The sequence below is a fragment of the Corvus kubaryi genome, unplaced genomic scaffold (genome assembly GCF_017639235.1).
Source record: "Corvus kubaryi isolate FWS band 111438036 unplaced genomic scaffold, C.kubaryi_AGA036_p1.0 37392, whole genome shotgun sequence".
Classification (NCBI taxonomy): Eukaryota; Metazoa; Chordata; class Aves; order Passeriformes; family Corvidae; genus Corvus; species Corvus kubaryi.
The window spans coordinates 11,816,115-11,832,311 of NW_024581131.1; the positions used below are offsets into that span (position 1 = coordinate 11,816,115).

The 16,197-nt window shown below is 44.7% G+C and overlaps 1 protein-coding gene across 2 annotated transcripts in view; it reads left to right on the forward strand.

Annotated features, from left to right (window-relative positions):
- Positions 1-690: 690 nt before the first annotated feature.
- TSPAN18 (tetraspanin 18) overlaps positions 691-16,197 on the forward strand; it is a 120,693-nt gene continuing 105,186 nt past the window's right edge. For both annotated transcript variants that reach the window (XM_042038785.1, XM_042038784.1), the window contains exon 1: positions 691-715. The gene's annotated coding sequence lies outside the window, so the exon portion shown is untranslated. The remainder of the gene's footprint in view (positions 716-16,197) is intronic.

Sequence of the window (16,197 nt, forward strand, 5' to 3'; positions counted from 1 at the left end):
CAGTGGGAGCCCAGCGCCGCCGGGAGCCGCCGCCGCCGCTCGGTCCGTGCCCGGGAGCCGCCGCCGCTCGGTCCGCCCGCCCGGTCCGTGCCCGGGAGCCGCCGCCGCGGGAGCCGCCGCGGGAGCCGCCAGGTAACGGGCGCGGTTCCGCTCTCGGTGCCCGGCTGGGCGCGCAGCCTTGCTCCGGCTCGGCACCCACCGCCCTGCCGCTGCCCCGGGACGCTCGGGGATGCCGACGGGGGGCACCGCGGGGGCGGCTCGCCTACCCCGCCGCTGCGCTGTTCCCTCGGGCGAGGGGAGGATGTGCGGGAGAGCCGTGACTCCCCGTGGTGCTGGGCGTGCAAGTTAGTGGGGCTGAGAAGCCAGCCCGCCCGCCAGTACCGCCGGCACGGGAGCTGGGGGAGGGAGCTCTGGCTGCCCGAGCCAGCTGAACTCGCCCCGCTGGTAACACCTCTCCGGGGTCGGGCCCCGGGAGCGTCTCCGGGAGCCTCAGAGCCTGCCCTCGGTATTTCTGTATTCTGTTGCCTCCGCGCCGACACCCCTCCCTCCGGGATCCCTCTTACCGTAAAGGCAAGCGGAGGAGCCGGGGCGCCCGGAGGCTGTGCCCGGAGCGCCCTGCACTGCGCCTGTCGCGTGTTGGGGCGTGCCACCACCCCTGAAGTTCGGATGAGGAAGGTGGGGCGGTTACTCGTGGCTTTTACTTCAGCCGGGTCTGGTAGGAATTTTCTCTTTCACACTTCGCTGATCTTCCATCCCGTTACCTTGCGTTAGTGCCCGCTCTTTAACACAGATTTACAGCTGCAGCAACATGTTAGCGAGGTACCACATGGGGGTTCTGCAAGCTGAACTGGGCACTTCAAGTTTTATCGTAACTTTTGTATTTAAAGGTTATAGTGAGCGAGTAAATAGCATTTTCAGATGTGTTGTTGAACTTGGGTGGTTTTCTGTGAAGTTTGTTTGGTAATCATAATTTTTTTTTTTTTTCCTCTAGCACTTCTCTCAGCAATTAGTAAGCTCGGCCTGATTACTGCTTGTATTTCTATAATAAGAGCAAATTTGGACACAGTTAAAAGACTCCATGCACGTAATTCACTGAATAGCCAGTGGCTACCAAAGCTGGTTGGGCAGAAGTGTGCTGGAGATGGTTGTGTGCCTGGCAGGATACACGCAAATTGTGACCGTGGGCTCGCCTTGGACTTTTGCTAGTGGGTGAAAAGTGTGTGGAGTTGTTAAAGAGTTGTCTTAATTCGACAGGATGTATGCAAGTGTTTGATGGATTCTACCAGTAAAATGCTTATTTTGATAGTGTTTTCCTAAGGAGCAGCAGTTGTTCTGTCACAAAAGTATAGAAACTGAGAGCAAACGATAGGGATGTCATTCGGAGAAATAGACACATTCTGTATTTTTTTTCATAATTTGGGGGGAATCTTTCAAATTCGCCTGTGTAGCACAATGTACAGATGCGCTTCTTTATTATCTGCTTCCACTGAGGTATTTTTATAGTATGTTAAAATGATTCGAATGTTTGACCCTCCTTGGAAGGCAGTTAATGTTTCTGTGTTTGTGGTGGCCGAGGTACAGCTTTTGTTGGCGTAAGCTGAAATACCATGTGATACAGTTGCCACGAACTCAAGTGTAGCGGGGTGAGGAGAAAGGAAGAGCTGTAACTTCTCTGAGATCTTGCAGGCTGCCAGCAAAATCCACACAAAATTCTACCGTTTCTGCAAGGCAGACCTGTGCCACGGATTGCTCGGCTGCCCGCGTTGTGTGTTTAGCCCCGTGAGGTCTGCAGGTGGTCGGGCAGGAGCCCTCGGGAAAGGGGCGGATGTCAGCCCAGGGGGAACGGGGCCGCGGTGGGAGACGGGGATCGGCGGCGCCCTGGGCAGCTGCGGCCGGGGCCGGGGCTGGGCCGGCTCACGGGGGAGGGCTCGGGTGGGTGATGCTGGTGTTTTCCACGAGAGGGCTTTCTCGCTGTGCGGTGTCAGCGGCTCCTCGGCAGAGCCCGCGGGGCGCCGGCAGCCCCTCCGCTCGCTCCTCCGTGCGGAGGAGCAGAACGGGCTTGGGGGTGGTTTGCGCTCGCAGGGTGTTCCAGATTTCCTTTGTAAATCATGGGGAAATCCCTTTATTACCCCTGAGGTGTAAGGATAACACATCCTGGGAAGAACACCAGTCTTCAGTTTCCAGGCTCCCTTAAAACTCAGAACGGATCCCAACAACTTAATTTCCCCACAGTGGAAACCGAGAAGAGGCTGAGTGTGTTTCTCACAAAAGAGGAGAGGAGTTAGAATGTTTGCATCCTCGTCGCAGATGATGGCAACGAAGTTCTCTATCCTGGCGTGATCTCATTTTTGGCTGCTTTAACATGTATTATACTTCTCAGGGTGGGGCTGGGCGAAAGGAAAACAGGAATCATTGTGCGAGTACGAAAATGCTGAGCTATCTCTAAGTCCTTTGCCAAGTTGTCTGTGTGCTATTTCAAATAATTTCACACGCACAGCGTTGCAGGTCTGTTTTAAAAGGCAGAAACTGTGTCTGTAACTAGCAATAATATTGCAGTTCATAAAACACGAGAAACATCTGTTACTGTGACTTCAATTTGTTTCTCTCTCCTTGGAATAACCGAGTTGACAGCTCAATCAGGTTTAATGTCCTGTGCTAAACCTTTGGTCGTGTGTCCCATGGCTAATTGTGACTCACAGAATCAATAAACCCAGCTCCCGCTTTGCTGCAGCAAGTCAGCAGGGGAGTGGGAAGGGCTTCAAATCACAACAGCAGACGCTGGGGGACAAATTTGGCTTTCTGCAAACCTGGGCCTATCATGTGCCCTTGCCACTTTCAGTGCGGCAGAGCTGGCTGGGGTCTCAGCATTAGGGCTAAGTAAGTGAGGGAGAGGGTCTGCACTGCTGTAGGGGCTGTGTTTTCCCTCGTAGCACCTTTTGTCTTGCCTTAATCTATCCCAGGTTGAATACTGTAGGCAGTTGAAGCAGAGCCATCTCATGCTTTGATGTGTGTTTATTGGCTTTAGCAAGTCATTCCTTTGCCATTTTTTTTTTTTTCTAAGTTGGGTTGCTCTCTTCCCACCTCACCTCCCCCCCCAAAAAAAAGAATTAGAGCAGAGGCAAACTGTGAATGAAGTGACTTTGTATTTTTTTGTGAATGGGTTTTCTTGCATTGCCCCTGCCTTCCTTGCTGCCTTCTGTAAGATCCTTTCGTAATTAAAATATTATGACTATGCTTACGGTAGCCCTTCACTTGTGGCAAGGATCCTAATTTGACGTCAATGAAAAAATACTAGTTTCTGGCATAAGGGCAGATGACATTTCATCAGCTAGTGCATGCCCATTTTTTTTTTTAAACCACAGTGCTAAGACCATATGGACAGATAATGAGTTTAAGCGGATAAACAGCTTACAGATTTGCCCCACTAAAGGACTTTCTTCCTAGAAAACACATTTTCCTTTAAAATAAATAATGAAGTTCCTGTGTTTTTATTTAATTATCTTGAGCCCTGTCTGTTCTCACCAGGCTGCAGGAAAACAGACACAACTGCTCTGGGGACAGAGGCTACTGGATTTATGGGGCTATAGGTCTTAGAGGAGGAAAGACATGAAAAGAAAAGTTCAGATGCTACTAAATTGAGGCTAAGGGGCCTGAGGTATCTAACAAAGCAGATGGTGGTCTAAGTTGTATTTAGAGAGTTTCATGAGGTAGTGCATAGTTCTTGACATCTTGAAGATGAGTCATTGCATGAGGTGGTAGTAGGTCCAAGGTCTGCTTGGGAGTTATAATTAAAACAGATGGATATCTATACTCCTTGCTAATCCTGTGAGGCTGCTGAGGCAGTCCTTGTCTGGGAATATTGTTGCAAGACAATTCCTGCTTTTAGTTTTTCAAGAATTTTTGACTAATTTCAGTATGGTTTGTTTGCTTATTTAATTTAAACTGACTTATCAATAAAATGGATCATTTTTCCTTGGTTTTTTGGGGGCAAAAAAACCCCCACAAGTAGTACAGTGAGAGTTTAAAAGTAACTTGTTTTGGGAAGGGGTAGTCATTAGTTGTCACTTTAAAATAATGACTCAAAACAAGTATTGTATTTGCATGAGAGGGCAAAGCCTGTGTATTTCTCCTTCAAGATGCATAAAAATGAGCTGTTTCAGATCTGAAAGTACTCATTCCCTTTTAAGCTGCTTCTTATATGTTCTCTTTTTTTTTCTTTTTTTCTTTTTCCCTCTGGAAATAATTATTAATTTTAATTGGAAATGGCAAATAAAGGAAGAAAATGGTTGCACAGAAAAATCAGTACAGACAACTCCATTCTTTCTCGTGCTGCTTATTCCTTGTAAAATTTTAATATTTTGTGTTGTCCCTTCCCTTCATACCATCCGCTTCTCAGCACTGGGAAGATGATTGCACTTTAATTGTATTTCATGTGAGGATGTATTCCAGATGGCTAGAGTTTAGCTTTCTGATGGTCACTGCTGCCTCACTGGTAACTGGAATGGCAGCCAGGTTACATTTGGTCCTACCTTAGCTCATGACTGCACAGTTCAGCATTCCTCAGGTGTCCATTCTTTCCCCTACACCTACATTTCTTATCTTTTCACTGTTCTTTCAGTCTTGAGCTTCCAGAGTAGTGAATGGGTTATCCCATAGTTTCATGGGATGTGGATGAATTCATTGCCCACCAAACAGTGGATAGGTCTCCTCCCCACCCAAGCTCTTGTCTTGGAGCATTTCTCAGCTGCTTTGCTGTTTATCATTTGTGCGTTGGTGAAGATCCATCATGGGCTAATTTCATATAAATTGTCTGAGACTGAAAGAAGTGGCTATAGGAAGGCAGTGTGTTGATCTTTTTCTGTTAACCACACCATCTGCTAAACCAGTTTGTCAGCATGTTTTTATTTATTTTTGCACAGATAAAATTTAAAGAAACAAACTATGATAAAGATGTTTTGCTCTTACCATGGGATTTGCTTCTGCACCTCTGCCACCCTCTGCTCTCTACCAAGGATGTCCTTCACTGGTCTTCCTTGGAGCTAGAGGCAGAGAGGCTCACCATCCTGGTGAGTTGCATATGTGTGGGGTATTCTGGATCTAATTGCCTCTGCAGGTGTGTTGATACAGGAAGCTCCAGATGACCAAGTGCCTAATGTGAATGCTGCTTTTCTGGTGGACTGATACGCAGCAAATACTGCATGACAATTGAGAGTAGTCGTGTGGTGTCAATTTATCCTCACCAAGTTGATTTCAAAGGAAACCATAACCAGTATGTTGTCATTGTCCAGAGATGTTGGAAGTGGGGTTTTGACTGTCACATGTTTTTAGTAAGGATCTTGTTTCAGCACAGGATCCTTCCTGACCATATAGTCCTTCCAACAAGGACTCCAACGACTGATAAGTCTCTGAGGGTTCTTGTGGTTTGGGTGGTTGGGTTTTTTTGTTATAGTTGTTTTTTGTTTTTTTTTTTTTTCTATAAGGATCTTCCCTTGGCTATGTGTTTGCTAAATAAACCTGGTCTAAAATGGATGTTTCCTGCTTCTTGAGAAATAAATTAAAAATCACTGTAGAAGACTCAGTTTTTAAACTCAAATGGAGTTCAGATTTTTTAGACCAGTCTGTCACTTCAGGCAGAAACAGAGGATGCTTTTTGATCAAATAAATAATGCTGAAACTGAATCTCATCTGTATGCTTGATACTACTTGGTTATCAAAGGGCTGCATGATTATGTGAATTATGGCTTAGGTCTGAGTTTGTTTAGTAGCTCAGCTTCTGATCAACTGTGTTTAGTGCATCTCTATTCCTGCCTTTCTGTTGCCCTCAGTTGGTGCATGGCTATGTTAGAAAAGAACTTCATTAGGTCATTTCTGGTGCTTAGTGTGATCTGGAATTTGTCCTGATAAGTCTTCTGGCAGCAGTATAACCAGTACCCTCTTTACCCCTGTTGCTGTGGTGTTACTGTCAGGAAAAAGCCTTATAGCGGTTGTTCGTTCTGGGGAAGTGGAACTAAACCAAACTGCTAATGTGAAAAGTCATGTAGTATAGCAGAGATAACAACAGCTCTTATATTTTTTCAGACTTCTCACTCGAGCTGTAAACAGCTTTAAATACATCTTACGCCATCCCAGATATCAGGAAAGCCCACAAGACGGATGAGTGGAATGGGGTACGGGGCTGTATGGTGACTTGTTGGCTGTGGGTCAGTGGCACAGCCTGGTAGGGGCTCAGGAGCTTAGAGGCCCCGGCTGCAGCTCAGGTTATGTATATTGTGCATGATTACTGCACTGACTGTTTCTGCAGCTCTGTGCTGCTCCTAAGGCTCAACACTGAGATTGTAATGCTAGCAGCTTTCTTTTCATGGCCCAATGCCCAGTTTGAAGAAGGGTGATTTTGGTCATGTTGCTAGACATACGTATTTATGGCCCTGTTTCATCTGTTGAATTTAATCTGTTGGGGTATTTTTAACATTATTATGGAAACAGTTACTATATTTACTCCTTACAGAAAGCTCAGTGTATGACAGTCTGAGGAGAGAGTTCTAGAGTAATAAATATTGCACTAAATGATGGTGTCTACACTTCTTCAGGAAAAATGGTCTAAATGAACTGACTGGCAGTTTGCCTATTCCTGAGACATGGACCTCACAGGGCACCCAACTGGAACACTCTATGCTGGGAAAGCAATGGTAGAGTTTGTTCTTGGCTCACTTCATAGCACATCTCATTTTCTTGGGGAGGGAAAATAAACCAGATCTTCTTGTACAGAAGGAGCTTGTGCCTATACTGGACTGCTTTCTCAGACCTGCTGAGAACCCGTTTCCCACGGCAATCTTTGGGACCTGTAGGCACCTTTCAGATGAGGTCCTCAAAACCTGTTGCCAGTGTAAATGAGATGGTAGGATTCCCACTGAATGGAGTCAGTGGATTTTGGAATGGCAACCGGTGTCACTGTTGCTGATGTGCTTGTTTCTGTAGTCATTTGAAACCAGAATGTGTTTTAATGTCAGTCTTGCTGATAAAAATTGATGGAGCTTAATGGTGGTAAAATGTGGTGGGTACACCATGGGCATGTATGAAAAATAATGGCAAATAAGGGATTGAATGTCTTGGAATGTTATTGAGAGGGATGAACTTTGGATAGGATGTATTTTTGAACTGGTGATTTTCCTTTGTTCCTGTTAGTGTCAGAGGGGATTCTCAAAGCTGCTTGGGATGAGGTGCTTATTTTGTGTTCATCAACAGAACTTTTCCTTCCAATGGGAATATGGCATGTAACAGGGATCTTCTAGAGTTACACCAAGCTGTTTTGTAGAATAAGAGACAGGAAAAACTGAGAGATAATTCTGGAAGTGCTTGAGGCACCGTGCTGGAAGCACCAAAAGATCTCTTCGCTTTGCCAGCCTAAGAATTGAGAGTGTAATACCTTGCTGATGTGATGAATCACTCTGGGTTCATAGGATTGAAAAAAAACATGCAAAACTGATAAGGATTTCAGCTTACAGTGATGCTTTGTTAATTAAGAGCTGTTTATCTTCTTTTAAATGTTAAGGGAAACATCAGTCAGGATCAGCAGTCTGATGTGATTAAGAAAGAAAAAACAGAAAAGACACAAAAGAAAAAAAGACTTAATCCAGCCAGTCTCTGGGAAACCTTATTCTATCTCCTCACTGTGCTGAAAGGAGCAGAAGGTTTTGGGCTTCACATTTTGTGTGTTCATATTTTGATGCTGCAGTGGGGAAGGCTTGGCAGGAGAAGAGTCGGAGTTAGTTTAAAAAACAGTAATTTTCTTTGTTAATACTGGAGCAGATAGTTCCAAGTTTCAGTTTGTAGTGGATTTCTTACAGTATTTCTGTAACGTGATGCTCTTTGGGAAGTGCTTTGAAGCTCTGTACTAGCCTTGGGGAGCAGAGGGCGTTGGGAGGGGGTTGGGCTCTCACTCCCAAGAGCTCTCTCTGATTTTACAGCTCAGAGCTGCCAGCATCACTAACATCAGCCTGCTGTAGACACTCCTTAGCTCTGGGAAAGTTGCATTGCTTTTCTGAGCATCTGTTTCACCAGCTGTGAAAATGGAGACAGTACCCTCAGCATGTGGGTATGATGAACATTCTTGTTAGCTAACCGTGCTGGAGTGCATTGGAACTGTGAAGCATTGTGGGTTGTTGTTGGAAAGTGTGAAGATTTAAAATGGTGTAAGCCATGAGCTTGCATCTTTGTTAGGGAGGAGAAGTATCAACGGGGATACCTTTGGCAACAGGCACAAAGGGTTTGTGGGAAAGAGGAGAAATTTGCCTGTAATGAAGGGACCTGAGTGAGAATTATGCCTCGTTCTAACCCTTTACACAAAATCTACATGGATTTACTTGGAGCTTTGTAAAGCACCTGTCCAGGGCTGGATTTTTCCCTAATACCAGTTGCATTTCCTCTTGCTGTTTTTCCGTGCCCCCCCCCCCCCCCATCCACACACTTGCTTTTTCTGATCAAAGCTCCATTCTTTAAAGATATGCCAATGCCTTGTAATAATGCTCAGAAGATCCCCTATGGACAGCAGTTCTGATTAGACACTGAAGAATTCTTTAATTCTCTTCATACTTATTACTGTTAGGAGCATTGTGTTGATAAAAGGTGTGGCTTTTTTTCCCTTCCTCTTACTACTTTTTCTTTGGCTCCCCTCCACCCCAGACACTGCACTTATTCTTTAAGCTTTCACTTTGTCTTGTCTTATACAAACTTGGTTCCTTGGTTCTTTCTTTCAATTCATTCTTTTATCTTCCGCAGTGCTCAATGAATGCTTAAAAATAATAAATATTAATAATAGGGCTCTTTGAACCAGCAGGTTCTTTGCAGCTTAAACTCACCTTTTCCTGCTGCTTATCCCCTATTAGAAGTTGCTATAATCTGCAGATTGTAGCTGTAATAAGTTCTGAAGCACTGGCTGGGTTTGTGACAAGCGTAGGATTATAGCTCCAGGTGGGGAAGTGGCAGCAGGAACAGAGAACCTCAAAGGCACAAATATGTTGTTCCAGTTGAAATATTCTTAGCAATAAAGGAAGAGAAGCCAACAAAATTTAGTGTGGGGATAGAGCTATTTATCTAGGTTTCCATGGAGTGTCAGTGACCTATATAGGGTAATCCTGTACTGCACATAAAAAAAATGCTGTGTTTAGAAGTAGAAAAACATTCTTTCTGGAGAATACAGTTTAAAAAGACTGTACTTTTGGAGATTCTTTCAAGCCACTCCATAGGAAGTGTCTTAAATCAGTGAGACAAGCTATGACATACATCTGGGGCATTACTGTGTTTTCTTTGAATTCCTTGTGGAGACAGGTTTACCTCTCCTCAGAGCTATAGAAGAAAAGGATGCTGTCTGCCCCCGTGCGTAAAACTGACCACATAATGTACAACCCAGGCTCCAAAGCTTTCGCCACACACATGCACAGGCACATGCTCTTTTGGACATCAGCAACGTTTTTCCTGTCCCAGACTAAGGAATGAAAAAAGTAAACATGAACGGAGAGTGTGAGGTTTTCTCACCATACCTCCTTCCTTCCGTTTAACAGCACAAGCTACTGGAGTAGGAGAAAAAGACAGAATCCTGAGTTGTCAGGGCAAATTTTATGAAACCTTATTTGTTTCTTCTATGCCACGTTGCAGTGGCCCTACTTAGGGGAGATGAGCTGTTCCTAAGCAGAGCCTCTGTTGGATGGGTTGCTTCCAGGCTTATGTCTTCAGCACACACCACACTGGTTACTACTTGAGGCTAGGACTGGCTAGGAGTCTTCAAGGAAACAATTTGCCTGCAGAAAATGCTGATTTATTGAAACCATTACTGCTTTGTGGGAAAGGGTTGGTCTCCACTCGGTTCTGCTTGGGTGAATTTCTTGCATATAGGATAGAATTTCTTAGTCAAAACAGCTAGGAGCCAAGTGGTTTGGGTTTTTCACCTAGGCTGTCACGAATCCAAAACAGGGTCCTGAAAGCAAGTTTCCTACACACCAGAAATGCCTGTGCTAACCACAGAACAGATGTTCTAGAGCACATGGGTTTATGTATGAAGGGGTCCAAGGTGTATTCCAAACTTTCATCCCTATGTGAAATAAAAAAATATTTCAAGTCCCAAAAAATGTGGTTCCCTCCAAAAACTGAGTTCCTATCCAGGTGTCCCTGTGCCTTCTTCAAGGGCCTTGCTGTCTTTCCTCACTAGTTCTGCAGGTTTGTGTCTCCCCTGGATGTGCTCCTATGGAGTGGAGTGAAGAATCTCTGAAGACCTTGGCAAAGCAATCAGCTTGTCAGTGACAGGAGGAGAAGGACTGACCCTGAAGCACTGCTGGTGTATTTTGTCAGGGTCAAGGCTGTACAAGGCTATACAGCTCCTAAGCCACTGCTTCCTCTGAGGAATATTATTAGAAAATCACCTCAAGCAGCCAAGGAAAATATAGCTGAGCACTGCTGATATGTTTGTGCCTGGGCCATTGTTGTTGGGCCGAGTTGGAAAAATAATGCTTAGGGCAAGAGAGGAACAGCTTGGAACAGGATGAAACACTCTTGTGCTGATTTGATTGCAGCCAGCTCAGCAAAGGCAAGGCTAACACATGGTTTCAGTAATAGGCCTCTTTCTTCCAACTTCTTCTTTCCTTGTATTTTATGGAGAGGAGAAGAAAGTAGTCCTGTCTGGATCCTTTCTTAATTCTCCTTGGAGGGTAAGGAGACAACAAGAAGAGAGTCAAGAGGGGATCTCAGCTAATCTGGGTGTGTGCTTAGCGAGGGTGTTTGTTCTCTGTGGCTGTGCTCTGCACCACCAAAGACCCTGACTTTGGTTGTTCCAGTGCAGCTCAGCTCCCTGAACTCCCTGAATGGTGTGCTCTGTGCTGCTTGGCTGCCAATGGGAGCTTTCAGGGGATCCCTCTGTCATAAAAGGTGGGATGGCAAAATTGAGGTGTGCACTCCAGTACTGACTATATGGGGATGCCACTCTGCCTTTACTTTGTATATTGTTCTTGCTGTTTTTAGAAAACAGGGAGGGAAAAAAGGCTGAGTATTGAAGCTTCATCAATGCACGGACAAATACAAAACACTCCTCTTAAAGGCAAAAAATTCCAAGCCCTTGCTGTGTATTTGAGGTTTAAATAATGGGAGTTTCCCATTTCAGAGAAGGCAAATTCATCCTCAGATGGCCTCCACTAAGCTGTTTTAAGAAGACTTGTGTTCATCTTGTGGTAGATGAGTCAGAGCTTCCCCCTTTTGTTTCACCCCTTCTTTTCCTTCAAGTAAAATTAGGAGGCATAAGGTATGTTTACAGCATACAGAAGCAGCAGTGGAAGGCCTGACCCAGAGGAAATCAGAACCAGGATTACCATACAGCTTTTTTTGGATGCAGCATAGCATTCGGATCCACAACAGTCAGCTCTGGAAATCACATAATGTCAAAGCAGTCCTGGATGTGGGACAAGCTCCATTGTGTCTGTCTGTCTGCAGACCCCAGAGACAGAGTGTTTGAAATAAAAATGCCATAAGCCTTGCTTTTATGTTTTTGGGTTTTTTTTTTTTAATAAACAGGCAATACTTATCTTAAAATATAAGATGACAATAGTATCTTAATACGTTTTCACAAAAAATTGATCGAAGAAAAGAAAATATTTCTCTAAAATTAATCAAGTGTAAAACCTCTATGACTGAAATGACAGCAGATTTCTAGTCTTGCTTCTTATGGTTGCAGTCATCAAAGGAACCTTTAAAGGAACCTCTAGGAGGCTGATTGCTAAGGTTCCATAGATCCCCAGGAAGATAAAGGTAAGCTGCTACCTTTCTTCAGAGCCTTCGACTGTGCTCTCAATGATAGCTGTAATTTGGGAGTTATATGAGGCCTTTTTAATGCCTCCACCTTTTCCCCTAAAAAGTCAACTTACACCTTCTAATCACAGAATGACCGGACTGCTTTGCATCCATTTCACGTCCAAATTCTGCCCATTTTTTAAGTACACCTAATTTATTGGAAAAGCAGCCTATTGATGTAAGACTTCACTCTTCTCTTCTGAATCAGCAATGATGAATTGAAAAAAAAAAAAATAGGCTAGTCTGAAAATAGTTCCAGCAAGCTGAGACCTTACAGATATGATTGAGCTACTCTGTAAATTTGTCCCGTTGAGATAAAGTCAGGCTGCACCAGGATAGTGTTGCAAAGGGTTTGCCATAACCCAGAGCAGGGCTGCATGCTCCAGCTGTTCCCTGAGACTGGCTTGCAAAATCCTTTTTGTGGCTGGAGCTGTATTCTTGTTGACTTCAAGGTCACCATCCAGGATTTGTCATTCAAAGCTGAAGGAGCCCAAGAGAAGCCATGCAGTGCATCTGTTTCCCTTAACATCCTACAGGATTACACCTGTAGACTGTCCTTTAACAAGAAGCTGCAATCTTCAGCTGTAATCCTTGACTCCTTGATGGAGTGCAACAGTGTGGAGTGGGACCAAATACTGATTTTTTTAAAATAGAATATGATTAAATGTAAGGCTGCCTGAGTCTGGCTGTCTTGTAGCTTTGTAGGTAACTCTTCACGGACAAGATTTGTTTCTTCCTGTCCCTTTTCCGTTCTACTGAGCTTTTTTCCTTGTGATGAATTCTGCCTAAGTAAAGCAAGGATTTGTCCAGACACACAATTGTCTAGCAAGGAGGTGGTGAAGCAGATGCAGTTGTTGGAACTGATGATAAGGTAATTTTCTCACCCTTCCAATAACTGCAAATGCGTTTGAAAGAGGATTCTCAGTGCTGGTCACACTTGCTGTTGTGTGTACACCCCGAGATAGAAATCAGAGATTGACTGGTGGATAATGAAACAGTGCACTGTGCCTGAAGGAACAGACTGGGCAGGCATCTCAACCCTCCCTGGACTGGCCCACCAGAATGAGTCAGTTGCTCAGAATTTTTCTGGCAGATGCAGCCTCTCTGTTTCCTGTCACAGTAATTATCTACCACTTGTTTATAGAGTGTCTGTGTGGTCCACATTATCTGAACATCTCACAGTTGCAAATGGATTATATCTTTGTAGCACCTTTTTGAGGCAGAGAATTCCCGTTTTACTGATGTAAGTGAAATCTAAATGACTTGCTGAGGGTATCACGGGAAACTTGTAACATGCTAGAAAATAAGAGAATATCACCTATCCAAATTTTGCTCCTAGGAAAGATAGCTCAGGTTTAAAAAATGGAAGGGAGTATTTCCTGTAGCATAAGAAGATTTTTTCCATCTAAATAAATGACTTGCTTTGCTGTGCTCTTGGAGCCAAACGTCCCAAGTAACTCAATGATATGTTGCTAAGACCTTTTCTTCTTTTGGCTGTGTTAACTGTGCATTTACCAAATTTGGATAGAACACCTTTTTCTCTGTAAATGAAGCTCTATTTGTCAGGTGTTTGGAGGTTTTTTGCAGGGGGAGGTTAAGGGCAGGCCTTGGTTGATAATTTTTTTCTCATAGAAAAGAAAGGTCTTCTGAAGATTTGGAAGGAATGGGGTTGGGGGTGGGGAAATTTTTACCTCAGCCAAAATAGTCAGTATGTCATGGTTTGGGATATGCATTAGAGTGGGAGACTACAGGTGGTGGCCCTGAGATCTGAAGCTTCTTTTCCACATAGTACTGCAGTGCATTCACTGCTACTGTTTCCTTCTTTTGAATGTCAGCTTCTTACCGGTTAAATTTCCTTAGAAGTGTGCACAGGTTCACAACAAGCATTTTCCTTTGAACAGACTGGTTTTTTCAGACTGTTTTCCCCCAAAAACAGTGCCTGGGAAGAGCCTATAATCAGGCCTAATAGCCCTTAACAAGTTAGTGACTCCTTGAGTCCTACCCTTTAGTGGTATCTGAGGAGTGATGCGGTCCTGAAGCATTTGCCTGTTTTCACTGCAACAAAGCTAATCAAAGCCACAAAGTGAGATGGCCTCTGTCTCTGCCCTGAAGCACTCCCGGGTGCTTCCTTGAGAAAGCAATTTGCTTTGGAGTTATTAAAACAGCACATGCTGTAAAAAAAAAATAAAGCAACTTCCCAGGCACAGGTGTGGAGCTGCTGAGTATTAATGCCAATTGTGCAGTTCAAAATCACAGCTTTGTTCTCGAGGTTGTAATAGTGTTAAAAAATTCAGCCTTGATCTTGATGAGAGCTCAAGTCCCTGAGCTTGTGTGGAATCAGGGTCAAGGTTTTTAATTTGTTCGTTCTTCAGAGATACTGAGCACCTTCTGTGGCAGCTGAAATTAGTAGGAGCTGTGTGCACTCAGCATTTTGGAAGGAAAACAGCGTGTGCATGTGTTGTGAGCTGTGATGTACAGAAGCCAGGATCTCTAGGGGTTTGCAGTATCTAATAAGATGCCCCCTATAGTTGTTTCTTAATTAAGCCCCAGACACCTTACATGGCTTCTCTTGAACTTCAGGACTCTGCTTTTCTCAAGCATATTTGAGGCTTCTAGCCTGGCAACTCCTTGGAGCTTTCTATTAAGTTATTAAGGGGAGGAAAACCAGTCGGTTGCCTCAAGCTGAGGAGGAAATGCTAGACTTGAAGGATTATCTCAGTGCAATGAATTTTAAAGACTTTTTGCTATATATGTGTGGAAAGCTATCAAAATGCTAATGGTTTTGCTGTCTTTTTTAACCCTTTCAACATATGGAGCTGATGGGCGAGAAGTGAGATTGATGCTATTCAACTGTAACACGACAGTTTAGTCAGAAATTAGGTTTCAAGTAGCTTTTCATCTCTTAGCCATTTCTCCCAGTGATAAGGAAGACTGATGCACCCATGATTTGGACAGACCAATTCTGTATGCACAGTTGAGCCCATCTGCAGGCGTGGTGTAGGCCAGGTACTCCCTGCAAGCAGCATCCTACAGGAAAGGCTAGCACAGGGCTGAAGAGCTCCCTTTGGTGCCCTCCCCCTCCTCCATAAAAAAAAGTGAAGTTGGAACCAGGTTGCTGTGGCTGGATGATTCCTGCAGCCCCTTTTTGGAGTGATTCAGATAGCAGCGTGGAGTCTGGGTGCTTCCCCACCCACTCTGTGGGGTGTGCACCCTGCCTGCAGTGTGAAGGGTACCTCTGCTGTGAGGGGAGGTCTGTGTGGCTGCCAGATCATGTGGGGATGTCTGTCCCTGCCAGAGCAATTCATCCAGCCATGTACATACCTGAGGGCCCTGGGCCTGGCTGGAGCATCCTCCCTGCACAGATTGAGCACAAGTGTCCTACAGTAGCACAGTTTTTCACCAAGGAGGCTCTGGTTCTCCTGGATGCCTTGCCTCACCATCCTAAGCAAGGGAAGGCATGGGCTCTGGGTGGACACAGAAGTCAGAGCACTGGGAATGTTTTCTCCATGGCTGCTGTGAGCTGGGCAGCAAGGCTTGTAAAAATGCTGAGCAGGTTCTGTGTTTGCAGTAGCTCTGCGCTGCTGTGGCTGCTCTGCTGCTGCTGCCCAAAGTGGCTGGGCTGGTTAAGTCTGTGCAGGAGGCAACCAGGCATATTCCTTTGAGGATACTGTCTGTATCTGTGAGGAACTGCTGTTGCATTTATTTAGGTTTCTGGCTGAGGTTTTTGACATGTTAGGAATATCTCATTCAACCCTACAGAGATTCTGTTAATGTTCTGCTTTGGAACCAGGTAAATACTTGGCTAGCCAATGATATAAATAACTGAAATTGTGTATTATTAGACCCGTGAGGCTCAGTCATTCCTTTAGCTGTCTCTGAAATATGTTAGAGTAATGGGTCTGTCTGTGCTTATCTTTTTAATCAGGAGTAGCCAGGCAATTTTAGCCCTCAGGAGAGCCCAAATCTCTGAGCTGCAGGGTTATCTTGGCCATTAAGCTTATGGCTTTCAGGTTTCAGTGAACCTGTAATGTTATTTATTTATAATTCTTAAGGTATATTTACTGTTAAATATGAGCTGCCATCTTATTTCATATCTTCACAGCGTCAGTCCTTTCCATTTTGCAGCTGAAGTGTATGGTTGACCACAGGTATCACCTGGGGGCAGGAGCAAGGGCAGGCAGTATGGAAAGGATTGCTGCACGGATTTGTTTGGGGCTTGGACTAAGGAGACACTGGATGGAGCAAGCTGAAGAGACTGGGATAGCAGTGAGACTCTGTGGAACAGGCTTTTCCTTTCTCATTTGACATGAGTGTGTTGAGGTGTTGTATAGATGCTGGGGAAGTCAGCTTTACAGAAAACTTTTAACT